The sequence below is a fragment of the Grammomys surdaster genome, unplaced genomic scaffold, assembly GCF_004785775.1.
Source record: "Grammomys surdaster isolate TR1022 unplaced genomic scaffold, NIH_TR_1.0 751, whole genome shotgun sequence".
NCBI classification, from domain to species: Eukaryota; Metazoa; Chordata; class Mammalia; order Rodentia; family Muridae; genus Grammomys; species Grammomys surdaster.
Window position 1 is genome coordinate 3,412,820 of NW_021605170.1, and position 26,041 is coordinate 3,438,860.

Genomic DNA, 26,041 nt, shown 5'->3' on the forward strand with positions numbered 1-26,041 from the left:
ACACTATCACACACACACACATACTAACTCTTGCACAGCACTACACTATCACACACACACTCTTGCACAGCACTACACTATCACACACACACTCTTGCACAGCACTACACTATCACACACACTCTTGCACAGCACTACACTATCACACACACACTCTTGCACAGCACTACACTATCACACACACACTCTTGCACAGCACTACACTATCACACACACTCTTGCACAGCACTACACTATCACACACACACTCTTGCACAGCACTATATATATTATCGCACACACAAAGTCTTACACAGTAGTACACTATCATACACACACTAACTCTTGCACAGAACTACACTCTCACAACTCTGAACCCTTTCACTGTCATACCCTGTTCATGATGTTCTCTTTGCTCCCTGTGCTGTGCCTCTGTGTTCTTCACTTGTGTTTGGTCTGCATCCTCTATGCATGGTAAATGCCTTAAGAACCATACATAGCCTGGCCTTCACTCCTTCCTCCCTTCGAATGCCCAGAACAGTGGCTCCTACATGCACTCACTAGACAACTTGTGAATGAATGAGTCGAAATCAGTGTATTCGTGACTGGAAAGCCCCTCGGTTGTGGTTGTCAGAAACACACAGTAGAAGGGCTGCAGAGACAGCTCAGTCATTGCGAGCACTTGCTTTACTTGTAGAGGACCCAAGTTTGGTTCCCAGTCCCACACAGTCTCACAACCACCTGTATGTAACTCCAGTTCCAGAGGCTCTGATGCCCTCTTCTTGCCTCTGTGGACACCAGGCAATGTGGTACACTAACATACATGCAGGTATTCACACATAAAATAGAAATAAATCTTTATGAAAAATGAATACAAGAAATATTCACTTGACTCTCAGAAAGAGTAGGTGGAGTTAGTTTTGAGATAAGAAGAGAGAACAGAACTGGGCTCTCCTGAAACATGGGCTCCTTTACAGTGTGACTAGCAGTGACACGTTCACTCCTTGTCCCCACTGTTGACCTCATTCATGGCCTTCCAAGAGTGCAGGTGCAGGCCTTCACTAAGGATTGGTTCTTTCTCAGTGACAGTTTAGGCCACAACCCATACAGGTACATGGCCAGTAATGAACAGGCACAGCAGAAAAAGAGTGCGACAACTTCAGGGTCGTGGTAGGTGACACAAGACCAGGTTCACATTGATGACCCTCTTTCAAGGAGATACTGCCTGAGCCCTACTCAAGTGACATAAAGGGACCTAATGCTGTAAGCAGCCATGGTTGGCTTCCTCACTAGAGTGTAGAGGGCTCTTATTTTAAAGAAGAATGAGGAAAAATAATATCTGTCTGTCCATCCATCTATCCATCCATCCATCCATCCATCCATCCATCCATCCATCCATCCATCAATCTATTTCAGCCATTTATTTACCACCTCCCCCATCTCCACCTTTGGTAATAAATCAAGGAGGGCCTTGTAAATTCCAGATATGCCTTCTACCTCTGGTCTATGTCTCCAGCTTCTATTTCTGACCAATCTCTACCATTACCTTGATCCACATCATGATCACAGCACAACTAGATGACCACAGGACCCTCTAAATTGATTTCCATGCTTCTACCATAGATTGCTCTCCACTGAGCAGCTAGAAGGAAACTCTTAAAATACTGGCCCTCTCCTGTGAGCTAACTCTCCCAACAGCTCTCCATCTCATTCAGGGAAAAGGCTAAAATCTGTACAATCCCCCTACACTACTGCCTTTAGTTAGTCAGCTCTGTCCTGCGCATTCTATTTGCTGTAGCCACACTGGTCCTTCTAGACAGCTTTAGAACATTTCACATCTATCCCCTACTCGGGACCTTCATAAGTTCAACACCTCTGCTCAGAATTCTCTTCCTGGTAACAGTACATTTTTCACCTTCTTCAGGGCTTCTTAAATCTGACTGGGATCTCAACCACCTTGGACCCTCTCTCTCACTGCATGGTGGTATACATCATCAGCACCTCTTGTCTGGACAGTGACACTGCAAAGCAGACTTAACGCTACACACCCCCTGCGGTGCACACTTCCTTTCATCTTCCACACCAGTTATTCCCAGTAGTATATGTTACAGACTTTAACTGCGTATGTACTTTCTTTCCTGTCTTCACCCATTTGAAGTCCCACCAAAGAAGGAATTTCTTTTGCTTGATTTGGAAGTTATTTTTGTCCGAACTGTTTAGGACAACATCTGCCTGTGGCCTGTGTTCCTTACTGAATAAAGAATGAAGAACTGAATAAAGAACGAATAAAGAAGTAGACAGAGAGTGCACATAGAAATGTCATAGGAGTGAAGGTAAGTAGAGGGATCCGCACAGCGAACAGATGAGTCAAGGGCCTGGTAATGCATGTGCACACTCCAGTGTGTGCAAAATCCAGTGTGTGCAAATGCAAGATGCTTCAGTGCAGTGGATGGTACCAGGATTCCGTTTGTCAAATGAGAAGTTTAGGAAGGACTGGTTGATATACATTTGCGCATGGCTTGGAACAGACCACACCAGACCAAACGGTTCCAAGTGGGGTTTATTCAGGAGATAGGGCAAAGGGGGGGGGTGAAAAAGAAGAGGAAGAAGAGATAGAGGTCAAGGGGTTCTGCCTATTTTACATGGGCAGTGATGTAGCCTCTCCCAGGTAAGGGTGGAAGATAGCCAGGTAGATTCTGGGAATGTACGGTGGTTGCCTTGGCAACGATGTGGGGGTTGCCTAGATGTGATGCCATTGGGTTTGGAGCCTGATACCAACACTGGTTAAATGAACGTATAACAGATTCTAAACAAGATTCAAATACTGTTAGAGGAAAAACATGGGGAAAGTATGTTAAGTTAGAGGCACAGGCAAGAACTTCACAACAGGACTCCAGGTGCTGAGAAACAAGACCAAGGATTGACAAACGGGACCTCATCAGACCAAAGAAACAGCTAATCCAGGGAAGAAGCAGTCTACAGAAGAGAAAACGATCTTCTTGTACATCTGACAGAGGATTAGTAGCTAGAATGTACAAAGAACACAAGAAGCTAAACAGGAAATCAAACAACCAGGTCAATACATGGACTAATGAAAGGAACAGTTCCCCGGAGATGGAGCACAGATAAGAACCATGATGTTCCGTTCCACAGGGAAGCAGAGCAATGCACTTTAATGCTGCAGTGGGATTCTGTCGTATCCCAGTTAGAATGGCAGGCATTGAGAAAATGAACCAGCTGTGGCACTCCAGGCCTTTAATCCCAGCACTCAGGAGGCTGAGGGTGCACCTGTGTACATTCCAATACTCAGTACAATATGCCTTGTGAGTATGAGGACCAGTAAGCCAGGGCTACATCGTGAGACACTTTCTCAAGACAAAAATAAAACAAAACCCTCAAGGGGGTCTAGAACAAGCCTCTGGGTTGTCATTCCATGACAACATGAAAAATGGATACTGTGTAGAGAGGTTCCTGGGGCCCTGCTAGGAGTCCTGGGGACCCTTTGGGAGCTGTTTCAGAAACACAGACAGTGCTTCATGTTTGAATACATCCATGTAAGTATGCACCAGGGACTGCCCAGTGGAGCCACTCATTCCTCAGTGAGTTAGACTAGGACACAGCCATAAGGTATTTTATTTTAGTTTGTGCTCCAGGGTTTTCCTTTATAAAGGGAGCTTTGGTAAAGCAAGACCAATACTTTTAGCTTCTGTTTATCAAGCAAACACAGGAATAGGACCCTGGGTTTGGACTTATTTTGTAGAAACATCTTAAATAAAAGTAAAGTAACACATCTGAAGGTCTTACAGAAAAACTGGAGCAATGTACAGCTCTAACAAATGTAGACTCTGCTTACATAGAATGGTTTCAGCACACCATGGTCGATTACAGCTAAAGATTGAAGAGGTCCTTGAACATGCTACACACATGCTGTACCACTGAGCTACACCCTCAGTGCTGTATTTATTCATTTACTTTTTGACACAGGGTATCAGTGTAGCTCTGGCTGGCCTGGAGTTTGCTATGTAGATCAGGTTGGCTTTGAACTCATAAAGATTCCTTAACTTGCCCTCCCAAGTGCTGGGGTTAAAGGCAAATGCCACCATACCTGGCCAGGTCCATATTTTAATATCACATCCTTAGCTTACATTTTCCTTTACACTACAGCAAGACTGTCAGTTGCCCCATGAAGTCAGCTTTGGAGAAAAGCACCCTGCTTGAATAATATAAAGGGTACTCAGGCCATAGCTACTGAACCTGATTTTGAGAGCCTGTGGCCGAGTGTCTCCATATACAGTCCAAGATCAACACTTCCTAACTGCTGTGGACACGCCTTCACTGCTTGAGCTATTTATGTACGGTCTCATCTATCTCTCCTCCCACTCTGCACACTGTAAGGGCAGAGCCTAAGAGTCTTCTCTGGGCACTCCCAGCCCCTGACCTAGGTGCCTGGGCAGTAACGGTTTATACGACATGGAACTGTACATGTCTATGGTTTAGCTCCACAAGATGGTTTCTGAACATGGCTAATGCTGTGAGCAGAAACGTTATGATGGGGTCTGTGTTTGTTTGATGAATGGAAGATAATAATGTTGATCTTATTTAACCAAGGTCCCCCGCTATGTATAAAGAACCCTAGAATACAAACTAAGGCTTACAGTGTACCAAGAAGGCACAGACACCTCATGTGAGCTGCACTATTTAACTCCTCGATAGCCCAAGATTCAAGGTCCTACAAGCCTACGTGTATGGGAGAAGTTGAGATTTCGGTTATCTCTTCATTTTGGGGTTTTACAGGGGAAGTCCAGGGCCCTGAATGTCACCTGGGGAGCCAGTTTACAGTGCTACAAAAGTGACATTCTATACTGTACTTCTTCCTGGTCTTTCTTGGTGGAATTCATCAGCAAGGAGGCTGCTCGCTCTTCTCCTATGTTAATTCAGCCAAACTTCATGTGAACATATATAGTATTTGTACCAAATGAGCTCACTGTGACAATTTATATAAGCACAGGGCATGTTTGGATCCTACTGACCCTCACTGTCCTCTATCAGCATCCTGGACATTGTCCTCTGCAGGACTATTTAAAAGCTGGGTGCTCTCACTACCTCTCATTTCCTATGAGCCAACAACATCAGACATGTTTTCTTTGTTGTCTCCCTGGTTTCTAGCTCTGGGCTTCAGTCTTTTAGCTGTCTAGCCTTTGGTCCTCAATAATATCACAAGACTTAAAAGTGGCCTCTGTTTCACTCAGGACTTGGATGAGTCTGTTCTCTGGTCAGCAGACAGCTCATAACACATTTATATTAAATATGTGTTATCACTTAGTACAAGAAATAACAACACACAGGTTCACTTTTTAAATCTATTGCTTCATTTTAAGGAGAAAAAGGAGGACTTGCTCAGTCTTGCCCATATAAAGCAGAGACAGCACTTAGAAGAGTCTTTCTTAGACTAAGGGCATGGATGTATATTTTTAAATTGTGATCATCCTGCCTCCCTCGCCACTTCTAAGTAAAATACCAAAGTGAGAGAAATGTTGAGATAAGCAGAAAGACTATCTGAACACATTCATGAGGTGAAGAGTTCTCTCGTCCTTTCGGATTACATTCTAAAAACAAAATGTATCTCAAAACAGGCTTCTTTCCAGGTTTCCAAGCAAACACACCCAAATAGGTTAATTAATTTATCAGAGTCTTCAACTGTCCTCAGATGCCGTACTTAACACCACAGATAAAGTCTTGAAAATGGCTCTCATTCAGTGAATGTCAACAGGAAGAGGGCTGACGGAAACCTGAAGCCTCCTAGCAAATGAATCTCGAGACTCAGATGAGTCCCGTACCAGAGATGCTGGCTAAACCAACCAGCTGAGGGACCAAGGCTGTCAAGGAAGGCCTCCGTTCTCAGGCTTGCTGCTCTCCTCCTACAAGGCATTGATTATGCTCCCATCTGGATGTGGCCAGTGGGGGCTTCTGGGGAGCACTATATGTTTCAATAAAAAAATGTAGTTGAGGGAATGTAAAGACACCCCATTCCCGAGGGGCTTTTAAGAACATACCTGCTCCTGGTACCAGTGACACACCTTATTGCCTCCCCCCAAAACACTTTTACTTTGACTTCTAAAATATTCTTTAGGGTGAATCTCAGTTGGTAGAGCACTTACCTAGCATTCATGAAGCCCTAGGGTCCATCCCAGCACTGCCTAAACTGGGTGTGGTTCCCCAAACCTATAATCCCAGTGCTAGGAAGACAGAGGCAGGAAGACCAGAAGTTCAAGGTCATCCTACAGTGTTCTCAGCCAGCCTGGGATACATAGGACTCTGCAAAACAAAACAAACAAAACAAAACCCAAACCCAAACCTAAACCGAACCAAGGAGCTAATACTAACTTACAGATGTTCTTATATAATATAGGTCATTATGCATTGTTCCATTTGGATCTAATTTTTTCCCTCTGTATTAAAAAGTAGTTCATTCTCAAATTTTGCAGAAGCAAACTATGATCATAGTAAGTAACTTCCCAACGACAGTGGCCCTTGCTTACTGAAGTCACTATCACAGTTAGACACACTATAATAAAGATATGACATGCTTACAGTTCCAACATTAATTATATCAGTAGCATTTAGTCCAAAACTCAAAGATGATTTGGGCAAATTCTGCTCTTTATGAGCTGAATACAGTTGCTTTGAACGTGAAGACTGGATAAAAGTCCTTCACTTAGAATAATTATGTTAACATGAAATTAATTAAAAATACTCCTGTTATTACCTTATATGTATATGTTATTTCTCTGAACATCTGTGGTCCCAGAATTCTTAGTCATAAGCAGCCACATTAATCTAAAAAATAAAAATAAATATAAGTCATCTTGACTCCATTTTGCACAGCATGTTCTGTTCGGTATAGCAGTTGTAGTGTAAGCTTTATTGCCAGGAAGATCTAGACTTGCAATAGGACTCTACAGGACGGCTTTTAACCTCTTTAAATTATGCACAATTAGGAGAAAGTACTGGCAACAAATGTAACAATTATGATTATTTTAAAAAGCTAAATAGAAAAGCTCAGCTTGTCTCTTGGGATCTTCTGGTATACTGTACGTGCACCTTTACCTGCTGTTCACGGAAAGTGTCTGTAAGAACTCTCAAACTGTGATGTCTTTAAAACATTTGCATTGCGTAAAGTCTCCCATGTCTCAAAATGAGTCAAGTGTCTTCAAATTATCCTTCTCTAATCGATATGTACCAGTCAAAACCCCATGAGAAATGGTCTGGTTCACCCCAGAGGCCCCAGACGAGCAATCTGCATTCTCCAGGCTCTGTGTCTTGGTGCCTACTCAGCACTGGATATGCCTGGAAAATGACCCAAAATCTTTAAGAAGTTTCCATAGCCCAAACCAACAATGATAGCAACTGAGGAATTCCTAAGGAACAAGGGTCCATGAGTGTAGAACACATTACCACTGTTTCCCCAGAGGGACACCACACTGCTAGACTGCCTCCCAACTACTTATGTGGTACCCAGACGTGTGCTGCTCTCTTGCTCCGTTTTACAGTGTGGCAGTTAATGCCAACTCTTGTCTGGCCAAAGTGCTGAGAATATGTGATTGATGAACGCTACATCCTATATCCTAAATGATGTAAGTCCTAAATCCGCATCATTGTCCCTCAAGGCCCAAGAACTATGACAGAGGATGGGACAGAAGAATGTAAAAGCAGGAGGATGCGGCAGTGTCATGAAATACTGTCATCCTGATATCACACTGCCACTGCAAGCACACGTCTTATGCGTGCACACACAGGACACACACGAACACACACCACACAGACACACACACACCACTCAGACACAGACATACACCCCCACCCCCACCCTCACAGCAGCAGCAGCAGTTAAGAACACCTGCACAAGACCATGCCTTTTAACCCGTCATGGATGGAGGAGGTGTACATGCTCCATCCCTTTCCAAGAAGCTAATGACTGAAGAATGGTTGCTGGAGGTGGGAGTATAATTTTCTCTAGCAGTGAGGCCAGCAGGGGATAGTTAAGAAAAAGGTGTTTACAGGCAACCAAAGGAGGCTAGCAGTGGGTAGTGGGGTGAGTATAGTCCTAACACATTGCATACATATCTGAAACTGTCAGACAGACAACAGCAGCAAGGGCCAATCAACACTCCATATGTTATGGGCAGTTAGACTCGCTAGTGTGACATTTAAATCATTCTGAGAACACAGCTGCACCTATGGGGGACTACCAGGTGTCACCAAATTGAGCCTAAGGGATTCAGCTATGGTTTACAGGGTTGATATGTCCCCTGAAGACAGATTTCTGGGAGCTAAATCCAGTGGTCCCCAGGAATGATCAATGCCACTATCCTTACTACAGTGATCAGTTCTGGTGTCTGGCTCCCCTTCCTCTGTCTCAGGGATGCTGATGTTCCAGTGCCCTGCAGGTGGGTAGAGGCATGTGACTCAATGTTAGCTAATACAATGTTAATGGAGGTGACTTGGTCAACCACTTAAAATGAAGGAACTCACCTTCTGCAAACTCTCCTCCCTGTTTCTTACATGAGATTGTAGACCTTGTAAAACTATCTTAATTTGACAAGCTATGGATACATGTTAGCCATGGTAGAATATCAAGGCACAAGCAAGGCAAGCCCTGAATGTCCTATACCATGTCTAGAGTATTATAAGAGACGAAAACCAATGACCTTGGTGTTTACACCACAACTATGTGTGTGTAAGTGGTGGTTGTGGTTGGTGCCAAGGGCGAAGGGAGGGTGAAGGGCCGATTTTCATGGTCAGTTTTTCCTAATGACTTTTGGCTTTAAAAGAAATATTCCATTGAAAACATCAAGGATGTAGACTCAGTTGTAAGCTCACATGCTTTTACTACATTTGTTTTGTTGACGTGGGGTAGGGTATACACATGTCAGTGTACAAGTGGTGGTCAGAGGACGATTTTCAAATACCCATTTTTCTCCTTCTACCATGTGGATTCTAAGGATTAAACTTAAGTCATGCAGTGTGGTAGCAAGCACCTTTACCCACTGAGCCATCCGACTGTGTTTAAGTGCTTTTAGGAGTTAAAATATAAGATAGTATATGAAATTTGGTCCTTTAAGCTGAATGCTTTTAGCTCTGCTCTCAGATTTCTGAAGTATGTAGAGACTCTTTTCTGTAACTAGGGGGGCATCACTGGACGGAAGCATGAGGGTGTTACTTGAAGAATACTTGACAAGAAGCCCAAGGTCCAAATCCATTGCAGCGATAAACAGCCACATATGAAAATACCTCATCAGTGTTCTCGATTTCTCTTATCTCACTCACACTTTTGAGCTGTGTCAAGATAAAGATGACTCAGGTACAATTTCGGAAGGTAATGAGATGCGAGTAGTTGTACCCTCCCCCCAGCAATGATGTCAAACTGGAGGTCATACAAGAGAGAGGGTGTTGTGACATATGCATTGTAGTGGTTTGTATATGCTTGGCCCAGGGAGTGGCACTATTAGAGGGTGTGGCCCCGTTGGGATAGGTGTGTTCTTGTTGGAGTAGGTGTGGCCTTATTAGAGTCAATAAGTCACTGTGGGTGTGGACTTTAAGACCCTCATCCAAGCTGCCTGGAAGGCAGTATTCTGCTAGCAGTCTTCAGATGAAGATGTAGAACTCTCAGCTCTGCCTGCACCATGCCTGTATGGATGCTGCCATGTTCCTGCCTTGATGATAATGGACTGACTCTCTGAACCTGTGAGCCAGTCCAATTAAATGTTGTCCTTTAAAGACTTGCCTTGGTCATGGTGTCTGTTCACAGCTGTAAAACCCTAACTAAGACATGCAGGTAGTGGGAAAACCTCCAGACACTGGTCCCTTGATATTGGGCTTCCTGATTCACACTGTGAACCAAGAAACTTTTGTTCATTGTAAGTTTCCCAGACTCTGATATTTTGTTACAATTACAATAAATGAAATATGAAGCATTTGGGCATGACTAGAACAAAACCACAGTTGTCATAGTAACAAGTACATAGAAAAATTAAATGTTGGGGAAACAGAAGCGGAGAGGAGATCAGGGCCAGGGGTGCAGCTTCAGTTGGGAGTGTAAATGTGTAGCATGCACTAGGTTCCAGGTTCAATCCCCAGCACTGCGCAAACTAGATGTAGTTTCATACGCCTTGGATCCCAGCACCTGAGAGGCAGAGGCAGCAAAGCTGTCTTGGTTTTTGTCAACTTGACACAAACTAAAGTTTCCTGGGGGGAAATGTGCCTCAATTGAGGAACTGTCTTCCTCAGACTGGACTGTGGGCATGCCTGTGGGGCATTTTCTTGATTAACAAGATGGGGGAGGGCCACAACCACTGTGGATGGTGCCAGCCCTGGGGAGGTGGTCCTGGGTTCTATAAGAGTAGCTGACCAAGGCAGGGGAAGCAAGTCAGCATTGAGCATGCCTCTCGGATTCTGACTCAAGGTTCCTGCCTGAACTCCTGCCCTGGCTTCCCTCAGTGATTGCAAGTTGTCATTAAGTCCTTTCCTCCCTAAGTTGGTTTTGGTCAGTTTTACCTCAGCAATGGAGAAGTTTAATCCAAAGTTCAGTGTAAGTTCAAGGTCAATATGATCAAGCTACAGAATAAAACTCTGTGTCAAGACTTTTATTATTATTATTATTATTATTATTATTATTATTATTAAATATAATACTACATTGCCTAACATAGAAAAACTCCCAAAACCTATGTGCATGATGCTACTTAAACCTCCTCCCAGAAGAAATCAATATTTTCTGGGGAAAAAATGCTTAGTATTTGATGCTTATGAGCATCTGCGACAAAAGACATACTCTAGTCAAGCAATCACCACCCAGAGCTGACCAGCCGACAACCGAGTTAGTGATCTTTCCTTTTATTTCAATGTCAAATCTAATGATCTCTTGCCATGGTCTTTGCTATAAAATATTCTTACCCAAAGCATGTCTTTGGAGTTGAGATGAAGCTCAGTCAGCGGTTCAGTTCTCCAAAGCAATAGATGGATGGAAGGAAGGATGGATGGAAGGAAGGATGGATGGAAGGAAGGATGGATGGAAGGATGGATGGATGGATGGAAGGAAGGAAGGATGGATGGAAGGATGGATGAATGGATGGATACATAGATAGATGAGCAAGCCAATCTTTTAATTCTAAAAGAGCTCTCTGTCTCTATAGCAAGTTAGTTACAACTTTTTGAAAAATAAATTGTCCATTTACCTTCTTACCTTCAGGGAATGGGAACTTTTCCCTATGAAGGCAGAGATGGATGGTACAATGGCGAGGTCTGGCAGGGCATATGCTCTCTTTGTATACACTGCCTTCTAAACATGCAAAATAAATGTCAGAAGTGGATAGTACAAAAGCAGGCTGAGGATCCAGGCAGCATGAGCCCTACTTTGTCATGGCCTGTTCTCATCCCTGAGAAGTAAGTCCCAGGCAGGCTCAACCTGAGAAGAGCAGAGCTGCCGTTATTGGCTCCCAGGCTGAGATACTGCAGTTGGAACAGTGTAGTGTGAAAGTGTAAAGGCCATTTGAAAAGTCTCCTGTCTAAGGAGCTTAAGGTGACTTACCATCTAAACTGGGGGCAGGCTTGGGAACTGGGCTGAGCGGGAGCTCCTCCTCAGGCTGAGATTCGAATAGGGTTGTGTCCCATGAGTAATGTAAGCCTAAAATGAGGCGGTGAGCCAGCCTTAAGTGTCTCTCTCATGTTTTAAGTCTGAGGATGCTCATTAGCAGTCTTTTATTTTGATCAACAACACAGGTCTATTATCTTACAGAGACAGCTAAAGGCCTTTAAATAAAGCTTAGGATGGATGAGGCTATGTTGCCTAAACACTGACATTCAGAATGAACAGTACAGATTCCTTTTCTGAGCTACCAAAGTGCGATTTAACTGGCTTACCCAGTGATTTAAGGTTGTACAGCTTGTTTTGATTTTCTGATTAGTTCTGGCTAAACTCCACAGCTGTACTTGTGTCCAGAAAAAAACAGGTAATGGCATTTGTTTCCCTGAAGCACCTTCCCTAGTTGTAGATACAACTGGGCAATGTTACTGTAACATTTTTAAAAAAGATTTGTTTATATTTTATGTGTGTCACATGTGTAAGTTACCAACAAAGGGGAGACATGAGAGTGTTGGATCCCCTGGAGCTGCACTTACGAGGTTGGGGGCCACCACGTAGGTGCTGGGAATCAAACTCGGGTCCTCTCAAGAGCAGCCATTGCTCGTCACAGCAGAGGCGTCTCTCCATCCTAAGCATTCCTTTAAGAAGTGGCCCCTGAGAATCTCAGAAACAGTTTGGTCATTCTGCTAGCTCCCTCACACTCATGAGCTTAGCAAACTTTTGGCGTGTTTGCCTCTATAGAAAAGTCAGGTTTCAATTTCTGAAAATTTATCCTTTGACAACGTTCAGAAAAGTCTGGTGTTTTGCCTACTGTGATTTGCTTCTGGTGCATTTCGTGTGGATTTGCATCTGTCAACAGCTAAAGCTGTAAGGGATGCCTGCTCAGAGGTCACCTGCACATCTGCCTGTCAGCCAGAGGCTATATTTGGTGTCCTGTGTACTTTGACAATGGACTCCTGAGGTATACTACAGGTCGACACCTTCCCATTGGCCTGGAGCACAAGGAGGAAAGGCTCCATCTGCGGCCATACAAGTCTGTGTTGAAGGAGAGTGCCTACCTTGCACACATCAGCTACATTGACATTTGCTGAGACAAGGGAAGCTGGGATAGGTGATTTCACCAGGAGAGAAGACAATGGGTAAAAGGAAATTTGTGTAGCTGACAGTGAAATTAACCAGTACCTCCCAGCAGACCCAGACTGACGAATTCCAGTACAGAAAGCCTCGGGGTCCAAATGCACCTCAGCTGAGAAGAGGTTTTGCCTTTCATGGGCTGTTTCCTCCTTCCAGAGAGAATCTGAAAATCTGACGTCACCTTTCCTAGATAGTTGCCAACAAGTACTTCATGCATTTGGAGCATAGGATTTGAAAACTCCCCCTTTCTCAAAATGTGACCCTGAGGGAAAACAGTGCAGTTTACAGACACATACTGAGTGGAGGACTGGTGGGTTGGGTGCACATTGCTAAGGATGAGGAACTAGACACCCACAGGCATCCACCTGGTGACCTTTCAGACTCCCTCCTCTTTGTCTATGGTGCTGGAGATGGAACCCTGGGTGCATATGACACCAGCGCTCTACACCCTCTGGCCTCAGGTTTGTGAGACAGGGCCTTGCTGTGCAACTGGGGTGTCTCACTGTACAATGGGGTGGCCTCCAAGTCTCAACCCCTCCACCTTCTCCACTTTATAGTCAGAACTAGCACCTAAAATGTAGAGATTATTAGCAATCCTTTGCAAACAACAGTGACTGAAATACAAAAGCTTTTATCCTCCTAGGCTGGTAACTGGCTCCTTGTTGGGACTTTCATAGTCCCAGGAGGTCCTCTGTGGGGGAGTGAGTAAGTGGTTTATCCAGCTTTGAACTCTGAATTACAAGATGAACCTTCCAAGTGATAAGTGCCTACCTGTGTAATAGCACTATTCTTAAGGTTTGATCTGAGGTCTGCTCTACAGGAAAGAATCTATACCTGCTACTATAAAGACCTGGCCAAACCTCATCCCTGGTGTGATCTGAAATCCTGGGATAACTGAATACTAGCATCTAACTCTGCTGACACAGCATCAACATGCGTGTTAATGCTCATTGTGGTGATTTGAATATGCTTGGCCAGTGAGAAGTGCCAGGAATGAAGAGATGCCAGAGTCATGAGATACCTGCTGAAGAAAGCTGCTGGCAGGAGTGGAAACAGCTCAGGAGAAAGAATTGTGCTTCATTTAACAATGATGAAAGGAACTGGAGAAGATCTGAAGACTGCTTTGACATTAGACATGCAGATGCAGAGGTTAGAGTTTGCCCAGATGATTTTTGGCCTTGCTTTGGTCCAGTATTTCCTCACTATGACGTTTTGGAATGGTACTGTATATCCTGTGTTGTTGGAAGTATGCGGTCTGCTTTTTGATCTTATAGGGGATTACAGTTAAGTGATTGGATGAATCTCAGAAGAGACTTTGAACACTGGATTTTTAACATTGTTGAGACTGTTATAGACTATGGGGACTTTTGAAGTTGGACTAAATGTATCTTTCATTATGCTATGACTACACCTTGTCTTTTTATGGGTTACATTTCCCCATGCATTTTCATGCCCAATAACTGATTTTGACACTGGATAACCTGATGATAATTACTGCTCTTTTCTGCCTCTGGAAAGCACTGCTTTTTGTTGCAGCCGCTCAGCGGTGTGGTCATATTCAAACTTTGAACTCGGTGTGCCGCACAGTGGCAGTGGCTCAAGCGTGGACTCAGGCCAGCTATCTGCTCAGTCACCATTGTCCTTAGAACTTCCGAGACCAGGCAAATATTTGGAAGGAGTTCATATACAGATTTGGTGGCTTTCCCTTTACTGTGCAGCCGCTGGAAATCTTCCACCTGACCCTCTACCTTCCCAAGTTCGCAGGACTGCAGCATGTGGTCTAGGACTTAGCTTCTTCCAAAGGTAGGAAGCACCCAGAGGTTCCAGGACAAAGCCCTCCTTTGACCTCAGCCTGGGGAGTTCCCTCTCTTATGGGCTCTCCACTTCTTGTTTTCCACTGTTCTCTCAGATCCTACTTGTCTAACATATTTTTGGAAAGATATTTGCTAAAGCACCCCCTATTTCAAAGAATGATTTCTAACTCCTGATTTAGCATGTTATTTCAGTGTGGAATACCTTTAATAAGCAAAACAACAAAATCAAACAAAAACCTACATAAGCATCTATGATAGCTGGCTATGCCGGATGCTTACATCATAATCCAAATCTCTATTTCATTGGTACATTGCCAAAGAATGCCAAAAAAGTCAGAAGCCCAGCTTTAGGAGTTGAAGGGCTACATTCCTCAGATGGCTACTCAACACAAGCACACTCTAGAACTCTGGAACACATACAGCATTCTAACATCATGGAAGAAAACATCCTGTGAGTAACGACAACAGGAAGCGCTGCGAGTATCACCTCATGAACGCTGAACAGAGCATGGTGAGAGTCCGCCAAATAATTGAACATTTTCAAAGTAAACTCACAAAAGCACAACTAGTTTTTGTAAAGGATTCTCACACGAACTTTATTCTAAGCAATAAAATAAAAGCTTATTTGTAGATAAGTCCACTGTTATAGATCTATGTCCGCTTGGAAAGTAAGGTGTAAGTTTATGCCACTCATCAGCTCTGAGTTCATTGCTGTGTGCACCGAGACTCCTTACTGCTCCTCGTAATGTATCAACATCAAGTTTGTTACAATTCTCTGGTTCTTAATAGTAACTGAGCAAGGCTACTTTGTGACATGCTGTGCTGAAATGTCACCTTTGGAAGATAATGTCTTTACCATGACAATCCCACTGGGAAGGTTCTAGGGCTATGCTCTTATAAGTGGAACATGGCCTACAATAAACTCCCAGAACACTACTGCATAGTCTTCAGAATACCAACTGTGTGTGCCGTGTTTGTTTGGGCATGCCCATGTGTTTATGTGGGTGCACATGTGTTTGGAAGCCAGAGATCAACACCATTTTCCTCAGTCTCCCTCTACATTATTATTTGAGACAGGGTCTCTCACTAAACCAAGAGCTCATCCACTTGGCTAGGCTGGCTGGCCAAGGAATGCCAGGGATCTGACTTGCTCAGCTTCTTCAAGTACTGGGGTCCCAGAAGCACACTGCTCGGCTGACCTTTTCATGGGACCTGAAGATCCGAATTTGGGTTCTCATGCACACACAGCAGGCACTTTATCGAGTGACCCATTGCTGTGTGTTCAAGACCATCTTGGTCTACAAAGGGAATTCCAAGAAGTCATGGTGATCCCCCCCCCCCAAAAAAAAAGGTTTGATTCAAACACATTTTAAAAAGAAAGACTATAGATTTTAGGGGCCCCTTAAGAAACAGGGATACCACAGAGATATGCTCCATAAGCACTTCTTGCCACACCTTTTTAAAAGAAAGAATGCTAAGTGGGTTAAGACACACAAAACACAGAGTCTAGGTGGGCACACCATATCAAGGGGTAATAGGGAAACAGTGTTCATTTAGATTATGTTTTGAAAATATTTCCTGATTTTTTTAAGTGTATTATCAATGCTGGCCATCCTAATTCTAAAGGTACAATATAAATAAAGACATCTAAAAAGTGAGTGAGCAGGTAAGAAGTTCAAACATCTTAACACAGAAATTGGATAGATAAAATATCTTTGGGTAATACAATATGTAAAGAGTGTCTGAAGCAATAAGCTTCATTATACTTTATCCTTGAACACACACACGCACGCACGCACGCACGCACACGAACACATACAAACATGCACACACACTCACACATACACACAGGCAGGTATACACACAGGCCATAATGTAACCCGTGACTTCATATTCCAACTTAAAAAATTAACTCAAAATGAAACAAAACCGATCAGGAAAGTTTCAAACTTGATCTGGGACAGACTCTATTTGCAAGGCATTATTCACAATCTTTGCAAAGAAATTAAGACTCCTGATAAAAATGCATAAGAAAAATGTAAAGGCTCTCAATGGAGAGCTAAATTGTTCTTGCAAATCTGTCTCCTGGCAACCCATTTAACTCTGTCAGTCAAGGGTCTAGTAAGTAACACAGAGAACGGTAGAGAATGCCTTTACTCTCAGCACTCTCGGAACAGAGGTAAATGGATCTTCAGAAGTTTGAGGCTATTCTGGTCTACATAATGAGTTCCAGGCAAGTCAGGGCTACACAGTGAGACCCTGTCTTAGTAATAATCTTTGAATCCACATTTTAAAACCAAGTCTTCTATCCCCTAAGAGTACACTTTTAGATGGGTCTCCCCAAACCTCTTTACACATGAGAGTTGGGGGTGTGTGTACTTCTCAAATTATTCTTCAGGCAAGCATTTCCAGTGGTCTGCTAGCCAGTTAGCACCGACGGCTTTTATGCTGATGGCACACTACCCTTCTCTGTCTTGCGTTTCTTTCATCTGTTCACCTGCTCTGACAACACACACACATCCAAGTAAACACCATGTGGACTTACATGGCTTATTTTCTTCACAATACCACCATGTGCTTTCCTCGGATTAATTACTTCATTGCTTGCTCTTGACTATTCTCATTCACCTCAGTGTTATTTAGTTCACCCTACCCAGCTTGTCTTAAATCCTTGAGTTAGCACCAGGCTCTGTCATCATGGTCTCACACAAGTGGCAGATGATGCTTTCTAACATGCCGTCCAGAGACTTCATAAAACGCTGAAATCGCTAACATGTCCAAATCGCACACATACACACTCACACACACACTACTACTGCTATTGCGGCCACTTCCTCCAATCATGCCGCTGGAGAAATGATCTGTGTAGCTAGGTATTAGCCAGAGAGCCGAGTGTAATCTGGACAGTGTTTCCTAACATCACTGATATGCACACTGTACTAGCCTTGCTAATGTTCAGGGAGGCAGAGTAATTTATCTTTACAATGTTTTCCCAGTGAAGTCATTCTTCAAGGCTCCAAAACAGAAATAACTGACTAAGTAATCTCCAGCCCGTTGTTCCGGAAGTTGGGTGTCAAGCTGTATCTTTCCCATTTACCAAGGCATGGGGATATTTCAACATGTTTCTGACTTTCATAAACCTCTAAGATGTTTAAAAATGACTACTAGTAATGCTTATTGATTTTTGACCAAGTGCTTAAGACACATAGGGGAAAAAAGACAAGAAAGTAGAATGGAGAGCATTTGGGAAGAGGAAGGGGACTGGGGGAGGGGAGGGGGGACAAAAGAGGGTGACAAGTGAACACTATTTAAATGTATTACACACATGTAGGAAATGTCATAAAGCAATACGTCATCATGAATAAATATAGATGCTAGTGAACACACGAAAATGCACACACAGTACTCTGGGGCTCACAAAACTCCCATATATTTGTCTGAGGAGGCGGCTTTCACCTAGGGTTTTCTTTGATATCTTCACTTCATGTTCATACGCTCGCTGCTAGTTTATAGTTAGTGCAACGATTTTTTCCTAACTTTCGATTCCATTCCGAGATATTTCCATACATATATTTGCCTCTATTAGGAAAGACAATTTCTTAATGACACTAAATTTCATTACCAGAATTGAAACAGAAGGGTATTAGTGGGTGTGGTGGTGCATGCCTTTAATCCCAGCAGCTCTGAGTTCAAGACCAGCTTGATCTACATAGTAAAATCCAGATCAGCCAGGGCTACACAGAGAGACCCTGTTTGTAAACAAAACAAAAGCATCAGAAGGAAGTGGACAAGCTCCCAGCTAGGAGGTAAGAAGTATCACCACAAACAGTTACACCATCAATAGTCCTGAGCAGCCGTGTCCCAAAGACACTGAGTGACCAGAAGAACAAACAAGGCACTGGTCATCCTGGATGGTTTCTTGTCACCAAACATGTTTTTGGATGTTTGAGGTTACAGTTATAAAGCAGGGGAAAATGAGGGGTGTGCTGTTTGTGGAGACTGTGTGTGGCACAGCACACCAGCCACCAGATGCGGGGAAACTGCCGGGAAAACACAGCCTCCTCACTGCTCCAGAGAATGCACCAGAAGTCCAGGCCTTTGTTCCCCTGAGAACTTGTACAAGAAACCAGGAAGCCCAGAACAACTCCAGAAGCCCCACCCTCCCCAAATATCTCCACGCCAAAATCTTTTTAATAAGGAACAGTGTGCTGTAATTATGAACAAGTGTAAATTCCTTGATACAGACGAACTTTAACTTATCCTCAATAAACAACTGGCCAGTCTCAAGAAGAAATGGCTGGTATCAGAACACCCATAGCATGGGAAGAACCGTCGAAGGGTGTTGACTCTGTGAGAACTCAGGGGGACTTCCCATCAGAAAGCAAAAGGATGTCCAGTAGAGAAGGGTTTGGGAGATGAATTTAGGCAGTTATTAATCTTGCCAGTGTCAAGTTTAGGTAATCATCTTAATTCTTTACCAATGAATTTCAGTTTAAGACAATGGGCTGGAGAAACAGCTGTCAGTCATGAGCATGATCTGAATTATTACACAGATAACTGGCACCCAAGGGTTTTTTTTTGTTGTTGTTGTTTTTTTTAAAAAAAAAAACCCAGTCATTGTGTCACAAGCTTGTATTCGTAGCACTGGAGAGGCAGAAACAGGCAGATCCCTGGAGCTGGCTGGTGAGCCAGCCTTGTATCAGAGAACCAGGTCCTAGTAAGACAGCTTAGCTCAAAACAAAGGCTCACGGTGAATGACCTCTGGCTGACCTCTGGCTTCCACACAGACTCATGCACAGGCATACACATCCCACCCTGCTCCATACAGAGGGAAGAAAGTATGCTTCTTTCTTGTTTTGTTTTGTGTTTGTTTTGTTTGTTAAAACAGGATCTCTGTGTAGCTTTGGCTGTTCGCTCACTGCATGGACCCAGGTGACTTCTAAATCACAGAGGTCCTCCTGCCTCCACCTCCTAAATGCTGGGATTAAAAGCATGTGCCACCATGTCTGGCTAAGCATGCTTTTCATAACCTCAAAAATGACAATATAATTGTAGAGGATTTTTAAATTAAGTCATTACATACACTTATAAAAGCATTCATATACTGTCTATTCTGTGTGCCTTCTAGTTTCAAATGGCTCTTCTGTGACTTCTGAATGTAATAAAGAACCAAGACAGGGGTCATCTTGCCCTAGCAAAAACTGCTTGGGTAGAAAGAAGGGGGTGGGGTGGGGAGACAACTTGACCAAGGGCCACAGTCCACAGAAACAAAATAAACTTGGAGTATTAAACTTTATCACGTTCAGCGATCTAAGGCCTCTGACTATTTCAGCTTAGCCAGGTTAACTCTCCCTATGTTGTACCTTGCTGTGTTCTCTGGTTTGGGAATAGCATTCTTTTCCTGGGTCTTTGGAAAGATTCTTTAAGGAACACATAGAGATTCTGGATTGCTCTAACTCAAACACTTCCAGCATCTGAAACACTTTCAGTGACTTTCTTAAGCTATAAAATGTGAAAATGAATCTGAGCATGGTGGCTGAGTTCAAGGCCAGCCATGGCTACACAGAGAAACTCTGTATCAACCACCAACCCCGACCCCCCACCCCCACCAATCTTTCTGTCAGCTGATTTCTGAATTTTCCTAAACTTTTCTGAGCTCTCACTATATTTTTTCCACTAACACTTCTCTGGTAAGACATATCACAGGTTATAGAATCATACAAGTATCTTTTAAATCCATGAGCTGGCATGGGAAAAAACGAATGAGGTGTGTGTCTTGGTAGGGGCATGCGATGCACGTAGCTTGTAAAAGCTTGTAAAATTTAATCCCATGTTCTCCTTTGCGTGTGCACACCGCCAAACAATACTCCCACATCAGAGATTGTTCCTCGATTTCCTTGTAAAGTTTGTGATGAGAAGCAGCTCTTCCAAGTAAATGGTCCAGCATTTTCCACCTCTGATAACAAGAAGGGCCTAGTCAGTCTCCACCCCTCCACCTTGGGTTCTCTCCACAGAGTCCCAACAAACTATCTAAAAAAATTTCTCTTGCATTCCTCACTAGCTACAGGGACGAGGAGGGGGAGCATTCACTTCCACGGCCACGTTAGCTTCTCTGCATCTTCCTCCACTTGATCCCACAGTCCTTCTTCCATGTTTACAGTCCAGGAATGACCAGTAGGCAGGTGGCCTCCAGCACACAGCATTGCATCCAAGCCTCCCTTTTTCTGGGTGGTCAGGTGTACTACGCTGAGTCTTATTACCCATAATGTAGGTCGGAAGTCTTCCTTGCTTACAACTCCAAGAATATCCTGAGGTTGGCATACCTTGTTCTGTGGTGAAAGCGTATCCTAACTAAAGACATCTCTCTTGACTAACAGCCCTCTGGACTATCTGATGCTAACAACCCCCTGGGCTATGTGATGCTAATGTGCTCAACAGGTTTCTAATCCAATGATGTTTATTATGTTGTCCCAGGAGCAATTTACTAATACAGTGCACTTTTCTTACCTGACATTGAAAAGTCAGGCTTTATTTAAGAACTGTGACCTTCTAGTAGGTTTAAGATTAGTTAAATGAGTGAAGAAAGGCGCTGGGTAGGTGAGTTTGCCCTATAAGAGAAGACCTGAATCAGATCCTCAGACCTTATGTGGATGTCAGGCGGATTCTGTAGGCTGCCTGTCATTCCAGAGCTCAGAAGTAGAGAAAGAGGATCCCAGAAACAAACTAGCTAGCTGTACTGGGAGCTCCTGGTTCAAGCAAGAGACTGCTTCAGTGAATAAAATGCAGACTGTTCAAGGAAGGCTTCCACTATGAACCATGGGCCTCCACAGGAACACACAAACATGTGGGTGTGCACGGGCCTCCACAGAAATGCACACACATGTTGGTGTGCAGCTTCATACACATAAGCCCACACACATGAACACACATGCATACAGACACACGCCTCCACACACAAAAACAGTAAGTGAGATGCTTGAGGTAAATCTCAAGACAAAGGTGCCACTAACTATATGGTAAGCAAGTACTGTGGTGTTTGTCTTAGCTGTGGGAGGACCACTTACAAATACATGACTTGCCTTTCGTTTAGCACATAAGAACCATCAAGGTGCTGTCCCAACTAAGCAAAGAAAAACAAAATAAAAAAAATGTCTACCACCTCAAACAACTTACTGCCTTCCGTAGCATATTACCAGGAAATATACTATGAACATGAAAACATTAAACATGAAAAAGTTAAAGCATTAATGTGCTTGTCTGAAGTATAACTGGAACAACAGAAGCACTAGAGGGAGGTGAGGGGCGGGAAGGGAGGGCGCCTTTAGCTCCTAGTGTTGCCTACGGTTGAGGGTGGCGTGTGTGCTGGGGAGATACAGGCATTGTCACAGGCCTTGAGAGATAAGCAAGGTTGAGAGACCTTCGGTGGCAGACACAGGAAAGTCTGTCTGCCAAAGCACACACATTCCAAGCCACTGAAACAGCTCCAGTAAGTTCTTTAAACTGTGTGGCGCAGAACAAAGAAACACGCTAAAAAAAGGTGAGTGTGTGTTTCTAACTCAAGTCTTCAAGAAAGGATGTGATTCAAAAGTTAGATATGCTAAAAAAAGCATTTAACCCAAGCGTAGCTGGGGAAGGACTGAGTCTATGGCAGTGCCATCCTCGGCCCTTCCAGTAAAGGACACCAGAGCTGAAGGACGAGATCTCAGTCAGCTCTAGACAGGTTACACCGATGGAATCCTTACTGCTCATCCTCTAGAAGGGAGCTGTCTCTACATGCCAAGCTTCATCTAGTTCATGCAGTGAGGTAGGCTCTGAAACTCTGTTACACAAGGAAAGTAAGCAGGGTTCAGCATGGTTCAGTCATGTGAGATCCTTTGAGAAGGGCCTAGATCACCTTAGAACTCACAATGCCAAGCTCACAATGCCAAGTAACAATCCTGCCTCTGCCTCCTGAGTGTTGGGATTTCAGGTGTGTCTCACCATGCCTGGTTACCATTTATATTTAAAAGAAGTGGAGTCAAAGACACCTCCATGACACCTGCATAGTAATGCCAACCTCATTGGTTAAATATGTGTCCACAGATGAATCAAGATTAGAGACACAGCCAACATTCCAGGACGAGGGAGAAAATCCTGGGAATGTGTAGTCCATGAGATACTGTTGCCAAGAGTAGCTGATTCGAAGGACAGAATGGTCCACTGGGTCCTTTCAAATTATTCATTTAGTTCCAATCAGTCAAAAGACCATGAGCTTTGGAAATAGACTGTCCTTACTCAAAATTCAAACTGTTGCAGATCAGCCAGGGCATGGCCGACTCTGGAGAGTTACCTTATGCTCTTAATTTCTGTTTTCTTGTGCAGGTGTTACGGTTAGTTGAAAAAAATGTAATAGGTTGGAGGGGAAAGAAGGACACCTTTGGATAATGCGGACAAAGGGTGACATTGAGAACTAGAGAGAACCAGATGTGGGGAACTCACGTGTGTACTTCTATCACTCAAGAGGCTGAGGCAGGAGGATTGCCAGGACTGTGAGGCAAGACTGGGTAGCAAAGCGAGACTGTGCCTAAAAACAAACAAGGGCAAGCAGTAAGGTGCCCAACTGCATCCACTTAGCATATTCCAGCTGCATGGCAGTTGCCAAGCCATAACCTCTGCGCTCCATTCTATAAAATAGGTGTGGCACCATCTCTCTTAGGATGGGAGAGATACCAGGCCAGCCAGTTTACATAACAGAAATGTCATCAAATCATTAAGACAAGTCTTGCTAAATAAGTACAACTTTTATCTCATTTCTCTTTAAATTTGGGCTTTCTTACCATGGTGCCAATGACTATAAAGTACTATAGAAGATTAAAAAATCACTGACAAGCAGTGGTGGCACATGCCTTTAATCCCAGAACTCTGGAGGAAGAAGCAGGAAGATTTCTGAGTTCAAGCTTGGTCTTACAGAAAGAGTTCCAAGACAGCCAGTATTATACATAGAAATCCTGTCTCAATCATCAATCAATCAATCAAACATAATTGTTTAAAAACTGGGCATTTGGAGTTAGAATATTTCTGACTCTGGATTGTTGTTAAAACAAACTTTACCTAAGCGTCAAGTTGTTTATTTCTGTTAGAGTTCTTACAACTTTTTCTGTACTAAAAAGCCTCCTCTTTAAAAAAAAAAAATTACACTCCTTGATGACATAACTCAATTGGTAGATTGTTGCATGAACCAAGAGCCTCCGACTCAATCCCCAGTACAGAATAAAGTGGGCAGTGGTGCTCCTGTAATCCCAGCACTGGGGAGATCAGAAGTTCAAGGTCTGAGGCTAGACCAATAAAACAGTAAAAACAAAAACTCACAATACTTCATCAAAGTGCCCATCAATCTGAGAAACAATAGTTCAGAGTTTTTAACATTAATTCAGGCCATTTTGCTTATGGGAATTGGTTAATTATGCTTACCACCTTTTACAGATATTGAGGTGGTAGCCCCTACCTGCTGTCAGCCTAGAATATAAAAGAGGGAAGTGTCTGTACTTGCAAAGACTGCCCCCCATCTCCCAGTTGGTTTTAAGCCATAAGAAATTCAAGTATCATAGACCAGAGATGTACAGATCTAATCTGATAGCTTTGTCCACATATCTATTGTGGAGTGCAAATCTGAGTAACAGTCTATCAAGTTCAGATTACACCGAGGCTTGGTGGCTCTCCACAAATCATCAGAAAATAAAGAGAAGCGTGTGTAAAGCTTTGGTGCTGGCAGTGTTGTAGAACTGTGCGAACCAAGTGGTTTAAAATCACTTGTATTCCCGTCGCCTAGGTGGCATCTTAATGCTGGTCCACTCTAAGTCCTTGTCCAAGCTTCAGTGAAGCACTGCATACTCGGCAGAAATGTGACCGTTAGCTAAGGCCACACTTCTTACACTACTGCAGTCTGGAGAAGTGAGACAGCACCTCTAACGGGTAATAAGGCTCTCTGAGCCAGACCGGGGCACTCCCACAAAGATCAATTAGTCTTATTTTTCACTTTAATGGGAACCCAAAAATGTTTCCTAACTAATTTGTTGTGAGTTTAAAAATGCTTAAGGAATGGGAAACTGTAAAGTTCTGCTCTCACCCACTTAATAAAACATTCACATAAGCATGGGGACTAGGTGTGGGCTGAGCCGTTGCAAAGAAAGGTAACTTGAAGGGTTTTAAAATAACTGAAATTTGAGGTACACAGCCGAGTGTGGGGGGAGGGAAGTATTAGCTGCTGGGAAAAAAAGAAAGGCTTTGGCGTCTACGGAGCACACCCTAAGACTCCCAAGGGGGCTAACTCCATCCCAAACACCTCTATGCTCAGAACCAGAGAAAACCAAGAGCTTGCTAGGCTCAGTTTGGAATGAAGGCAGAAGTCCTGGCCGCAGCTGCTGGCCTAGACACCTGGCCTCCAGGGTCTTAGGATGCTGAGCAGCCCCCTCCTGCCCCTCTGGACCTGCAGGTGAGCGGAATGGTGCTCACTGGATCCCTATGGAGACCTTCGATTTTCCCTTCCTTCCTCAAAAAGTGTAACTTCGGGCATCTTCCAGGGAGACGAGGGGGCTGGGGAGAAGAGCAGAAAAACCAGGCCCCAGCATCTCCCGGGTTTTGAAGGTAGGGAAGGAGAATTGCCCGGGCCATCCCTGCGGCGACCGCGTTTTCTCCTAGTACGCCCCTCCCCCAGTCCCCAGAACCTGCGGCGGCCAGGCTGTACAGGGCTCCCGGCTGGGGGCGGGGGGGTGTCCCTGGCGCGTACGCTAAAGCCCGCGTGGGTTGGGTGGGGTTGTTGTTAGCGGGATCCCCGGACCGCACGCTGGGCAGGCGACCACATTGTGCCTGTCCCAGAGCCCTGGGGAGGCAGGGACACGAACGAGGCAGGGTGGACGCGTCCAGGCTGGGGCGCGCCCAGAGAACCGAGCCTAGTGGCAGGGCGCCGGCCGTTCCTCTCCATCCGTCCGCGGGTCCCCACCCCTTACCTATGGGGGCGAGGGTATCCGCAGAAGAGGGTGCCAGGGCGCGGCGAGCTGTGTCCTGGTTGGGCTCAGCGGCGGCCAGCGACCGCAGCGTCGCTGCTCATGGCTTGTCGCGCCCAGAGTGCTGCGGCCACGGCCGCGGTGGCGCCTCGATCCTCGTCCTCTTCGCGGGCTCTGAGCCGGGACGCAGCTAACGCCCCAGCTCCGCAGCCCTGTTCCTCCTCCCCGGTGCCTCCCTGCCTGCGAGCGGAGACGCCTCCAGCGCCGCCCCGCCTGGCCCGCGGCAGCCAGCGCCGCCCAGCGCCCAGCCCCAGGGTCGCCGCCGGCTGCCGAGCCGCCGCCGAGGTGCCAGCCCCGCTGTGACGCAGGCAGCGCTGCTGGGGACCTTCCTTCTCTGCCGAGACCACCAGGCGTCTAGGGCGGGCGGGCCTGCCCTGGGCGGGCCGCTGAGTACCGCGTTCCGCACCGGGAAATCGAGCCTCTCCGCGGAT

The 26,041-nt window shown here is 44.6% G+C and overlaps 1 protein-coding gene across 2 annotated transcripts in view; it reads right to left on the reverse strand.

Moving 5' to 3' along the window:
• Lrrc8c (leucine rich repeat containing 8 VRAC subunit C) overlaps positions 1-25,754 on the reverse strand; it is an 84,220-nt gene extending 58,466 nt beyond the window's left edge. Inside the window, exons 1-2 of one of the 2 annotated variants that reach the window (XM_028782421.1) lie at positions 25,554-25,754; positions 6,746-6,816 (exon numbers count right to left, since the gene is read on the reverse strand). The gene's annotated coding sequence lies outside the window, so the exon portion shown is untranslated. The remainder of the gene's footprint in view (positions 1-6,745; positions 6,817-25,553) is intronic. The other variant, XM_028782422.1, reaches the window with a different exon arrangement.
• Between the last annotated feature and the right edge of the window lie 287 nt (positions 25,755-26,041).